Below are 13,064 nucleotides of genomic sequence, written 5' to 3'. Positions count from 1 at the left end.
GCAAGGTGATGAATAACGCGCTCCTGCGCTCACCGTGCTGTGCAGAAAGAGGCCCAAAAGAAAGGTGATAAATAACGCGCTCCTGCGCTCACCGTGCTGTGCTCAGGGGATAAAGGTAAGGTAACGGGAATGCGCTCCTGCGATTCCCGTCTTGTATCAATGGAGAAATGCGGGCAAGGTGATGGTTTTGCGCTCCTGCGCTTACCGGGCCGTGCCGGCAACAAAGGCAAGGGAAACGGGAATGCGCTCAAGCGCTTCCCGCAACTGAATAAGGGGTGAAATGCAGCAAGGTAATGGTGTTGCGCTCCTGCACTCACCGGGTCATGCCGGCAGGGAAGAAACAAGGCAAAGAAACGGGAATGCGCTCCAGCGCTTCCCGCATCGGATCAAAGGCGAAGTCTGCAGGCAAGGAAACAGGAATGCGCTCCTGCGCTTCCCGCAACGAAAACAATCACTGGTAACAAGGCGGTCGTCCAAAACGGAATCAGAAGCACCTTGGTGTGCTTCGTTGATTGTTTAAATGTTGCTTCCCCGGAAGTGGTAAGGTGGTGACCCATGGTACTGCGCTACTCGTAAGCGCTAGACCGCCAACCAGCCATGTTCGTTCGTAGCTTGTTACAGGGACATGACAGAATCAAGGCAAAACGTAAATCCTCCTCTTTTCTAACAAAACTGAAAACTCCAAAGTCACAGAATGGCACAAAGCAATTGAGGCTCTCAACGACAATCTCTGCATGGCCGACTCCGTCAAATCGCTGGGAATCACCTTGGACCCCACACTAAGCATGGTTAAACACTTCAAGAACTCAGCAAAGAGTGCCTTCCTCAACCTAAAACTACTAAGCAAGATAAAACCCTTCATCCAGATCAATGACCTCAAACAAGCAACACAATCCTTGGTACTCCCAAGACTGGATTACAGAAATGCAAACTTCACAGGCACAGCAAAATCACACCTAGCTGACCTCAGATGAACCCTGAATGCAGCTGCAACAATGGTCACCGGAGTAAAAAAAAATATGACTACACCTCACCCACACTCAGAGAGCTCCCAGTTGAAATGCGTGCAAATTTCAGAACTGCCTGCCTCACACACAAAGCCCTTCACACAGGGAAACCCGCAACCTGGCTTCTAAACTCACGAAGGCCGGTCAAACAAGGAACCTCATGAGTTCAAACACTCTACTTCTCATACCGCCAATATTCCGTAAACGAAAAACCGCAACACGATCCTTCTCTGGAAATGCGCCCAACATCTGGAACTCCATCCCAGTGCATATCAGGACCATCCCTTCCTTTCCAAAGTTCAAAAGGCAGCTCAAAGGCCTGTTCCTCAAGAGCACTCTCCCAAATGGATAGAGTGCCACTAAAACTCATGAGCGTGCACACTCTGGCACAATGAAACTTTGAAACTAAGTCCTCTACCTCACGCCCAGCCCGACCCCTTCCCACTATCCCCTCGTTCGGAAGGATGCGCGGCTTGAAATACGGTGCTCTCTACTACGAGACTATGCAACTTCACGGCTTCTAGCATCACCAATCGTGCTAAGTCCCCCTCTGCACCTTGAGGCTTTTGTGTTGTGACCACCGCTATAACATCTGTTTGTTTTAACACTGCTATAATATTGTGTTCTCCTCTATTAAATGTTGTAAAGCACTCCGATACCGTCGTGTCCGGCTAGCGCTATATACAACTCCGAAAGAAAGAAAGAAAAATAAAAAGTAAAGGTTTTGAAAGCCTTACTGAATGTCCATCCCGCTGCCCGCTGAGGGTGAGTCGTATCCAGTGTGGGATCCCATATGAGGTTAAAGTCCCTCATGAGTAGAATATCTCCTGAGAAAAAACCCTCCAGTGTAGTTCAAACGGATTCCAGAAAGTCCAGTTGCCCAGTGTTAGGTGCAGAGATAGTGGCAATGGTGCAAGCTTGCCCCCTGATCTTCCCCAGTACCATTAAAAAGCGCCCTGCCGCATCGGATTTAGTAGCTTGGTGATTAAAGGGGATCGAGGAGTGGAAGACAAGAGCCACTCCATTTTGCTTCGTAGAAGCAGAGGAATGAAAGATCTGGGGGTATTGCTTGTGTTTCAGCCTACGCTCTTCACATTTCTTTAGGTGGGTTTCCTGTAAAGTGGCTATCAGAATCCGGTGGTCCGTTAGGATTTCCATAGGGATTGTCTCTTGTTATGGGAGTTAAGACCCCTTACATTCCAAGAAAGGAAATTAACTGCCAAGTTTCAGGGTGTGGTCCCCACGCCCCACCCACTGGTGGACTCGCCTTTGATCTCTCGTCCCCCACCCCTCCCTCCTTACGGCCACCGCACGCCAAATCAAATTTTAACACCACCATGATACACAACAAATATAACATATAGGAACCAAAACGGAGTTGAGGGGACTTCCATCCCAGAGAAAGGCCTCACTATGTTCAACTCTAAGAGCAAGCCCAATTCCGCTCCCAGTAAACCCCAATAGCATGTTGTTAGGGTACTAACGCGTTAACCTCTGTGCTGGTTTCGTTTACCCCCCGCCCAACTCAGTGTCAGGAACCCATGACGCAAGATGTCCGGCAGCCAGAAAGTCTGAGTTCGTGGTGTGTCTGTAGAGGGGCACCAACCCTTCGTTCCACCTCTTATAACCCCCATTACCTTGCCTATTAAACCCAGCTATCTTTGGGCGATCTGACAGTGTGGGATTGAGCCTGTGATGCCAAGGTCTCCCACCCTCAGTCTGGTACTTTTTTGCTCCCACACCCAATCACTCTCCATGGGCCACCGCCTCGTCGTTCCATCGGCTGATCCCCTTCACAATACTTTGAGGTGGACCCTCTTGATGGGGGGGGGCGGAGGGGGGTGTCTGATTCCCAAGAGATCCGCCGCTTCCTCCATCTCTGTAGTGGAGCTGCTTGTTGTCCATTTGGAAGGCAATAACGAAGGGATAGGTCCAGCGATACTTTATATGTCTCTCGCGCAGGGCTTCCGTAACCTGCAGGTACGGTTGCCTCCGTGCCAGGGTGGCTTGTGCCACGTCTTGGAACAGCGAGCAAGTGATGTTTTGGAAAGTACCTTTATCCGTTCCTCTCGCCTTTTGATGCACCAGTTCTTTTGTTTTGAAGGAGCTAAAATTTCGCAGGACGTCTGTTGGCCTTCTGTTGGATCCAGGCACCTTCGGCCCCTGTGGAGACGAGGCCCACTAGGAACACTTCCAGGTCAGGGCCTTCGCAGCCTTCTTCCAGGCCTCTGACCCTAATGTCTTGCAGAGAGCAATTCTCCAAATCTTCACACTTGAGGGGGGGATGCACTTAGCTGGTCACAAAGTTCCATTGTGCATTCCTCCAGCGGCCTCATTCGTTCTTCTAGCTCTTGGTATTTCGCTTCCAAGTCTAAGGTGCGTGACCCCACTGAGTCTACGTCCGCATGTAAAGCCACCATCTTCCCTCTCATCTCAGCTCTGAAGGCTTCAAAGGAGGCATCAATGTCTGTCTTGATGTCCTCTCTCAGCTCTTTCCTGAAATCCCTGAGGGATGCCAACAGATCTTCGCAGGTGAGAGCCATGATGCCCCCCTGCTGCCCTTCTCCTTCCTTGGCTGAACTTGTGCCCGGCTAGGCGAAGTAATTGGAGACTTTGTTGGTGGAGACTTTTTTGGGTGGCATATGGGTGCTGGAAGAACAGACGCCCGGGCCATCCCCACCAGTGGACTAAGCAGTGGGGCGTCTCGCCGGGACCACGTGCTCGCTTGGCCCTGTGTCTCAACCGGGCCTCAGCAATCTTCTCTGGGTGTCAGGTCCCTTCGCCTCCTCTCTTCCTCTGGATCTCCTCTGATATTGGGGCCACCGGGGGAAATGACCACTCGTGCTGCCTCAGGGGACTACATTAGGGGTGGGCTGTGTTCAGATGTCGTTTTTCTCTGCGCCAGGATGGTAAAGCGCTTGATTCAGAAAAGGGGGTGGTGATGAACAGAGTGCCTGAATTAAGCAGACCACTCTTACCCAGTCCAAAGATCAGGGCTTGATCCATCACCGTTTTTTAGCTCACTGCACCATCCCAGCTCAGAACTTGGCTATATGCAAATTAGTCTGTTCCTGTCCCAGTGCATGATGGGAACAGGGCAAACCAAACTACCAAGCCAATTCTTGTACTGGGAAGGAAACAAGTTTCCGGGGACCGGTTTCTACCATTTCAGGCGTCTTCGGCCCGGCTTGCTTGAATCCTGATGGTGCAATGAGCAAGGGACTCACATCTGAGTATACCCTTCCACGCTTATGGTGGACAAAATGATTCAGAAAAGGGGGTGGTGATGTTCATCACCACCCCCTTTTCTGTATCGTTTTTGGCCACTATAGGTGTGGCAGGGTATACTCAGACATGAGTCCCTTTCTCACTGCTCCATCAGGATTCAAGCAAGCCGGGCCAAAGAGGCTGAAATGCCAGAAACCGGTCCCCGGTAGCTTGTCTTATTTCTGGTGAAGAATTGGCTTGGTAGTTTGGTCTGCCCTGTTCCCATGATGCACTGGGCCAGGGACAGACTAATTTGCATACAGCCAGGTTCTGAGCTGGGATGGGGGCAGTGAGATAAATAACGGTGATGGATCAAGCCCTGATCTTTGGACTGGGTAAGAGTGGTCTGCTTAATTCAGACACTCTGTTCATCACCACCCCCTTTTCTGTATCGTTTTTGGCCACTATAGGTGTGGCAGGGTATACTCAGACATGAGTCCCTTTCTCACTGCTCCATCAGGATTCAAGCAAGCCGGGCCGAAGAGGCTGAAATGCCAGAAACCGGTCCCCGGTAGCTTGTCTCCTTTCTGGTGAAGAATTGACTTGGTAGTTTGGTCTGCCCTGTTCCCATGATGCACTGGGCCAGGGACAGACTAATTTGCATACAGCCAGGTTCTGAGCTGGGATGGGGCAGTGAGATAAATAACGGTGATGGATCAAGCCCTGATCTTTGGACTGGGTAAGAGTGGTCTGCTTAATTCAGACACTCTGTTCATCACCACCCCCTTTTCTGTATCGTTTTTGGCCACTATAGGTGTGGCAGGGTATACTCAGACATGAGTCCCTTTCTCACTGCTCCATCAGGATTCAAGCAAGCCGGGCCGAAGAGGCTGAAATGCCAGAAACCGGTCCCCGGTAGCTTGTCTCCTTTCTGGTGAAGAATTGGCTTGGTAGTTTGGTCTGCCCTGTTCCCATGATGCACTGGGCCAGGGACAGACTAATTTGCATACAGCCAGGTTCTGAGCTGGGATGGGGCAGTGAGATAAATAACGGTGATGGATCAAGCCCTGATCTTTGGACTGGGTAAGAGTGGTCTGCTTAATTCAGACACTCTGTTCATCACCACCCCCTTTTCTGTATCGTTTTTGGCCACTATAGGTGTGGCAGGGTATACTCAGACATGAGTCCCTTTCTCACTGCTCCATCAGGATTCAAGCAAGCCGGGCCGAAGAGGCTGAAATGCCAGAAACCGGTCCCCGGTAGCTTGTCTCCTTTCTGGTGAAGAATTGGCTTGGTAGTTTGGTCTGCCCTGTTCCCATGATGCACTGGGCCAGGGACAGACTAATTTGCATACAGCCAGGTTCTGAGCTGGGATGGGGCAGTGAGATAAATAACGGTGATGGATCAAGCCCTGATCTTTGGACTGGGTAAGAGTGGTCTGCTTAATTCAGACACTCTGTTCATCACCACCCCCTTTTCTGTATCAGGATGGTAAAGCGCTGCAGGGAGACGGTGCTATGTTGGGGTCAGGCTGCCCTCGCCGGGGGTCAGGTGCCCCGCCAGGAGCCCTCCGTTTCTTTCCGCCTTCATGGAGGGGCTCCCCGTCAGAACGGAGAGTGTCCGCCATCCACCATAGCCCACCAGCCGCTGTCCGAGCCCCCTCACGTCCCAATCTTACTTGCTGAGCGATCTGGGCTCGGTGCTGACGTCCGGCGGCGGGGAGAGTCACTGCTCCTGGGGGAAGCCCTCTGAAGTACGCCCCAGCCAGAATTACCTGGGCTACGGGCCGGAGCTTCTGTGGTGCTTCGGTGGCTCCCCTTCAGCTGTTACCTCCGTCCGCTCCCCACCACCATTTTGCGAGGCAGCGCGGAGCGTCAGAGTCTGCTTCCCTCTCTGCTCGTTTAAGGCAGGCTGCAAATTCCGGAGGCTCCTTTCAACATTCCAGAGAGTCCCTCTTCTCCCACAGGCTGAGTTCGGCGGCATAGTTAGTACCCTGTATTAGAGGTTTTCACAGGGCCTGGGACTGAGCTGTTTGGATTCACGTCTGAGCGGCCATGATGGCTGGCCACGCCCCCCCTAAACTGCTACTTTTGTTACTATTCTTTTTATTTTTTAAATCATATTTTTCACTCTTCACGCCTTTGACAATATTCCTGCCTTTTCGTATTTTTGTTATATTACCACTTGTACATATACGTTACTGACTGCCTTTTACTTACATTCTCGCAAACAGAAATTACACTGCCTAACACTAGAGAGAAGTGCTGCCCTACCCTGTAGGGTTTTGTCACTTTTTGTTTTCACTCAGTGAGCATGAAAAGTGCGCAAGAAGTCCTTTTTTAGAGGGGCTACCATTTCTCTTCTAGGGCTCTGTGAGACTGGTGGTGATGGCAGTGTGACAAGTAGTGAAGAGTCACACCTTTTTCCCCTGTTCCCTCCAGAGAGTAGTGCATATCCTGGTCCCATCCATGTAGATTCGCCAGTCTTCATTAAACAAGGCCTTTTCATTATGTGTGGAACATGTGAAAAGAAAGTGTATCAATATGTTGAGTGAGAGGTATGTGTGCTTATCTGAGAGTGCACTTCAAATTCCATGTTGACTTCACTGCTCTGTGGCAACCCAAATGGTGGCGAGTTCTACAAGAGGCTGTTCAGGTCTCGGCTGATATGGGCACCTGCCTTTCTGCATTACCCCCTCATCTTGTCCTCCTGGTCCCAGTCCTTACTTAGTGAGGCGTCCCCCCTCCAAACAGAGCATCTACATGCCCTGGGATAAAATCCCAGTTTTTTGTTGTCCCTTTCTATTCCCCCCTGTCCTTTTCTCGGTCTTCTGACAAAGGTAAGTACACCGTGTTTCCCTTCTGTTTTGTTGTAATGTATTTCATTATTTACAATGGTACAATTTTCCCTGCTCTTACCTGCGGGGAGTGGGAGCCATCATGTTACAGTCCATCGATGCGCTCCTCGCTCATGTGCTGGACTTGGAGCTTACATATGTGTCAGTGGCCAGGCCATTTGAGGCACTTCAGTAGTGTTGTTACCCCACGTTAGTGTTGTTTGGCAGGCAGATGGAGGCACAGGTGTATATTTAGGGACTTCTCGCATGAGCAGGGTTTTTGTACTAGTACTTACACCATTTAAAGATGCTGTTATAGCGTGTCTTATGGCATATCCCCTTGCGAATGGCAGCAAGAAAGCTGCTGAAAAGCAGAATAAAACTGAACATACAGTTGAGGCAAGGGTTCTGCAAATCTTGAGATCCGATTCGCAAAATCTAATAAACAGAAGTGATGGAGGCTGAGCCAAACACCAGAAAGACGATCAAGATACCGATTAAAGGGGAAAATATGTTCATGGTCTTCAGATGAAAGATCTCCTTAAGCACATTAGAGGCTCACTGGGGATTGAAGAGAAACCTTAAGTATAGGAAGGTGTCTAATCCCAATAAAGTAGAACACCAGTGGATGATTTACCTATACATGATTTCCATAAAGATTTGGTGTTGGAAAAATAGAAGGACATTGATATAGCCTCTATACCTCGATGTTTCAATCAGCGGTATCTACAGCAAGGTTTTGAGGATGAATTTCTTCCAGCCCTGAAAGTGAAAACCATATTGGCACTAGACAGGAAGTTAGAAACTGCCTTTAAAAGATCAAATGCTGCAGCCAATTTTTCAATGAGGATGAGTTCTCCATGTAAGATCTTCTGAAAAACGCTCAGCAGCTGTTTGCATATAAGTTTGTGAGGAACCAACCACTCTGATAGCACATATGGAACTGCTGTCAAAATTTCTTTCAGGTGGTGGTCAAAGGATACAAGGAAAGGAAAGGAATGGCTCAGAAAAAGGGAGATACAATTGGTTGGTTCTTCTGCACAGATCATATGATAAGGTGAGGAGATTAAGTGATGGCTGGATACGCCATCAGAGGGGGGATTGCAGGAGAGGAGATTCACTCCCACTTGAGAGAAGCAGTAGGAGTGCATTATAATCACTGGGAGTCTCCACTCGCATATATTTTGTGTGACTTGTGCATTACAAAGTTAAGGGGGTATGCATATTTAAAGTATACCTACAACCAATGCAATCACATCCATTTTTTTTAAAGACGTTACTGACATAATTGTGGTCCTTTATATTAATCCTTAATGAAAATGTTAGTAAAGGGTTATAAACAGGTCAGAGTTATACTTACCACGATCATTATGTAGGTGTTCAACTACTTATTAATGTTAGAGAATATTTAAAATCGAATGGGTTTATTTGCATGTAGGAGAGTGCACATAATGTAACTCGTGCATGTGTTACCTTAGTCTAACTTGTGGGCCTGAGATGCATTTCTAACTCATGTTCCAGTTAACACTTGAATTCCTATTTTGCTAGTACAGTGGAAATGTTGGATGTTTTTTGTGTTCCTACTACAGAGGGAGAAGGCTTCGTTAGTTGAGAGAAAGAGTTATTGTTCTTAGCAGATAGATAGGCCTGGGAAGAAGAAACGCAATAATTTATGGAAGGCAAGTTCTCGTGGGAGGAGATGGTACCAAGGACGGCCAAAATAACTAATCATGTGAACGGAGAGGTGGAGAAAAAAGCCGTAGGGTGTAGGAATTATGGAAAAGTAGTAGCAAAGTTTTGGGAAATGACTTGATTCATGATTTAACATAGAGAAGGGTAGCATACACTCCATCTTAGGGTGCAGTGAGGTACAAACCTCCTTTTGGGTACTGTGGCTTATGCTACATGACCCATGTTGAAGTTTCTTCTATGGAAGACTGGACGGCTGACACCTTTGATCTTTTGCTAAAATTCCACCTCAGTTAGGATTGCCACCTTAGAGTTGTGTAGGGACAGATGGGATTTTAGGAGGTTTTTGAGTGGAGAATCGATGCTATCTAACATTCATTTTTGTCTCATTATTTATGTAGGGATGATTGCATTAGTTGTATTCTTTTTGTTATAAAGGGTGAATTGCTTTTGAAGATTTGCCAGAGAGGCTCTTCACATCGAGCCGCCTGCAGCATCTTCAGCTCCAAGCACCATCGACCTGCGTGACGAAACCCGACACTACTTCGACCCTATGCACCCGCTTCCTGTGGGTGAGGTAACTCAGCTCCGCCGGTGTTCCCACACTGGTACACACCTCTAGGGCCTGTGTCTAAAGTTTCAGCTTTCTAGGTCACTCGGAAGGTTCCCTTCTAACTAACTTTGTACTTTTTACGCACCATAGACTTTGCATTGGTGAGTGCGTGCACTTTAAACACTGCACCCGAGTCCCGCGGGCCTTTCCCGACTTCTTCACTGTTAGTCCCGAACAGCTCCAGCGATTCCCCAGGCCCTAGGCCTCTTCACTTTCCACATAGTGGTTCTTATACCACTATTTTAGTATATGGTTTAGGTGGCCCCTAGGGCTCATCCATACTGTGCAACTTTTGTGTATTTTAAACTGTGTTTTGTTTTAACGCATTTGCTTCTGTGCTCATAAAGAGTATCAGGGATAATTGTAGTAATAAATCCATATATATTTTCAATATATATCTGTGTGGTGTCCTTTCATTTGGTATTCAAGGGATTGTGTATGGTAAAACAGCTTGCTTCACATGCCTTTACAGAGTTTAGCCTAAGACTGCTTAGTCCATGCTACCCCTAGGATAGCTTGTCTATAAGGTTGACTTTACAACCTGCACCATAAGGGTTGCTTGGCATGGTACAAGGTGATCACTAGAACTAGTGAGCATCATATACCAGGCCAACTTCTCACATCATCTGTGTAAGACAATATGGACAAGCAGTAACTCTCATTACCTCTACTAGTGGGTGAACATATATATTATACAACATTGGGCTCAACGCTGAACCCTGAGGCACTCCAGAAGTGAATGCTTGCAACTCCGACCGGACATCGGCCGAGAAGACCTGGAATGTCCGATCCTTTAAAAATTATGTTATCCAGGCCAAAGCTGTTCCATCAAGGCCCAGTGTCATCAATCTTTTGATCAAGATGAAATGGAACACGTATCAAAGGCCGTACTAAGATCTAATAGAATAACTGTGGCTGTTCCACCCTCATCCAGAAGTCATCTAAGGTGTTCTGTGACTCCTATAAGGGCGTATTCAGTACTGTGCCCAGCTCTGAAGCCTGACTGCGAGGGATATAAAAGATTTTGGGTCTCCACAAAAGTTGTGAACAGTATGTTAACATGCTTCTCTAAGATTCTGTAGAATATAGGCAACAGAGAAATTGGTCAAAACCTTGACCAATTGATGGAATCAAGACTGGGTTTCTAAGGAGCAGAAGAACCATGGCATGCTTCCAGTTCTGTGGAACATAGCCCTACCATAGAGAGGAGTTAAGGAGTTTCACCACCACCTGTAGTAACTTGGCATCCAGGAGGCAGAGCTTATTGGGGGGTAAGGGATCCAAAGGAAAGCCTGATTTCATGGACTGTAAAATGACCTGGAGAGGCGAGATATCCAAAGAGGACCACAGCTTCAATTTAGAGGTTGAGCTCGGTATATTAATGATGTCATTATGCCCATTTTGGGTACCATTTGAGGTGCAACAATAGGCAGCAGACACAACAGACTGCACATCTGCCTTAGGGTCCTGGGAAAGCTGGAGATGAAAATCCATCTCCTTTTTGATGAAGAACTGGGCCAGCTATCCGCATTGAAATTGAGAGAGAAGGGTGCTGGAGATGTTTTGCTGACGGTCGTAGAGTTCTTTAACCACATTGAAGAGCGTCTTAGGACAGTTTTGAGCATTAACAACTTTATCAGAAAAGAATTGTGCTTGTTATGTCTACAAAGGCCCTTCTGCCCAGTCTGGTCCCCAAAAGTTGATTTGTGTCCTCTGTGGCCAAGAGCAGAGGGCTGCTAGGAACAACAACAACCAGGGCCAGCCCACATCCGGCCCTGACAGATCATGCAGCATCAGTAGAAAAGTCCTGCTATTGCACAAGTGGCTGAAAGTCAATTTCCAGTGCAAGGCCCATTGTTTGATGCTCCCCAGGCCCGGTTATTTAGGTATTGCCAGTCCCGGGCCCTCAAACCCCGGTAAAGCATCTCAGGCCTGTCTACTTTTCCAGAGGCTGTCAGGAGCAAAAATAGTCGGTGGCAGTCGGGCCATACCACAGAAGGCATTCACTGGCCCCCATTGCTTTGGGAGAACCTTCACCGCTCGTGCGGCCCCAGCCACCATCCTTTTACTGGCACCAAGCTCCCAGTCCCCACAGGGGACTGGGAGCAGTCATTTGGTGTTTTGCAGCCTACTGCCACTGCCTCCAAGATGCCACCCCAGGCAGGTCAACCCCATCCCCAAAGCCAAGAGCCAGGTGCTGCTAGGAGCAACATGAGCCAAGAGAAAGCCGGGGGCATTCTCCGGCAGGCGTTCGCCAGCCCCCACAGCTCGGGAGCACCAGGAAAAAACTCTGCCACAGTACACAAAGCCAGGAATCAGCATGCGGCTCCAGCCACCATCTTCTTGCGATCGCCAAGCTCCCAGTCCATGCAGTCTGTGCCTGGGTTGTTGGTGTGGTGTTCTGCAGCCCTGCGCCGCCTTCTTCAAGGTGCCGAGCGCTCAGATTCCGTGTTGCATGTATTATCCCAGGAGCGGTGCAGGAGCTCAAAAATGAGTGTCCGCCATCTTTGCCATCCTAGTGCTGCATGCAGTAGAGCTTTTAAAGTCATCACACTAAATGTATGCAGTGAGAAATATATCAACACTAGTGACAGGACTATATTAAAATAATTACCCAAGAGATATATTCTGGCTTATTTTTTCTTAAAATTAAAACTATATTTTAAATTGAAAATATATTTAAACCCAAGAAGCTAAAGCATGTGATGGACTTCAGAGTGTGTCGAAGAAATGTTGACAAAAATGTATGTTTCACTGTTAATAAAAAGAATATATAACAAAAAAAAAATGAATGGTTCCTTTTTATCTTGTCGCATTCTCCCAAGTAGCTGGCAATTTTCCTAAATGGCCTGATGGCACATTTGAAAGTTTCAGCCAGTCCTGGCATTGTAACCAAGGGAGCTTGCATTAGCCAATTTATGATCTGATCCTTGCAAATCAAAAGGCAAACCTACAGGTCCCAAAATGAATGTGCTGCTAGCTAAAAGACTGATAGAGCGCCATGTTATTCTGAAATTTGTAGGGGTGCATCATAATCACGAGTAGTCAGCACCCACATATTTAGAGGACTGACTGTGTTAACGTGTGATCATTAGAAATGTAGTAGTAAATTGATTATATTGCAATGTGTAGAAGTGTGCTCATATCAAGGGAATACTAATGTCGTGCCTTAACCGAGAATATGCCTTAAGTACTGTAGAAATTATAGCCTCACGTATGAAATGTTGCATTGGGATTACACATGCCATATTAAAGTTGCACGTGTAAGGTCGCCTATTAATGAAACAGAGTAATGCTCAACATGAGAAAATGTAATGCTTTAAAAATGAAATGAAGATAATGTTAAAATTACTTTGAATGTAATGCTTATGATGTAGCGTTAGAAATGCATTTAAACGTGTAGGCCTGGTAACATGAAAACGCTAGTAGAGGCCCAACTCTAATTTCTTAGCTTGACTGTGCACTGTAGGCCTAAAATGTATTTTCTTTGGGAAGGCTCCTTTTCTCAGCTGAATTTCGAATTGTAGATTTGTGTATGTGCAAGGCTGCTTTCTCACAAGCTTTCTTGTGCAGGTGCAAGGACACTTGCTTCGTTAGGTAGAATAATCCTTTGTTTTAGGAGTTAGGATGGTAGAAGTGAGTACTGTGGGAGTGAATTGGAATGTGGGGATGTTACATTTGGTGGAGAAGGTGCCCGAGACCCAAGGATACA

The 13,064-nt window shown here is 47.5% G+C and overlaps 1 protein-coding gene across 1 annotated transcript in view; it reads right to left on the bottom strand.

Moving 5' to 3' along the window:
- Window positions 1-13,064, bottom strand: part of LOC144756164 (E3 ubiquitin-protein ligase TRIM39-like) — a 370,969-nt gene that overhangs the window by 322,135 nt on the left and 35,770 nt on the right. The window lies entirely within an intron of this gene.

The sequence above is a fragment of the Lissotriton helveticus genome, chromosome 5_1 (assembly GCF_964261635.1).
Source record: "Lissotriton helveticus chromosome 5_1, aLisHel1.1, whole genome shotgun sequence".
NCBI lineage: Eukaryota > Metazoa > Chordata > Amphibia > Caudata > Salamandridae > Lissotriton > Lissotriton helveticus.
This window is presented reverse-complemented; position numbering and strand designations above follow the sequence as displayed.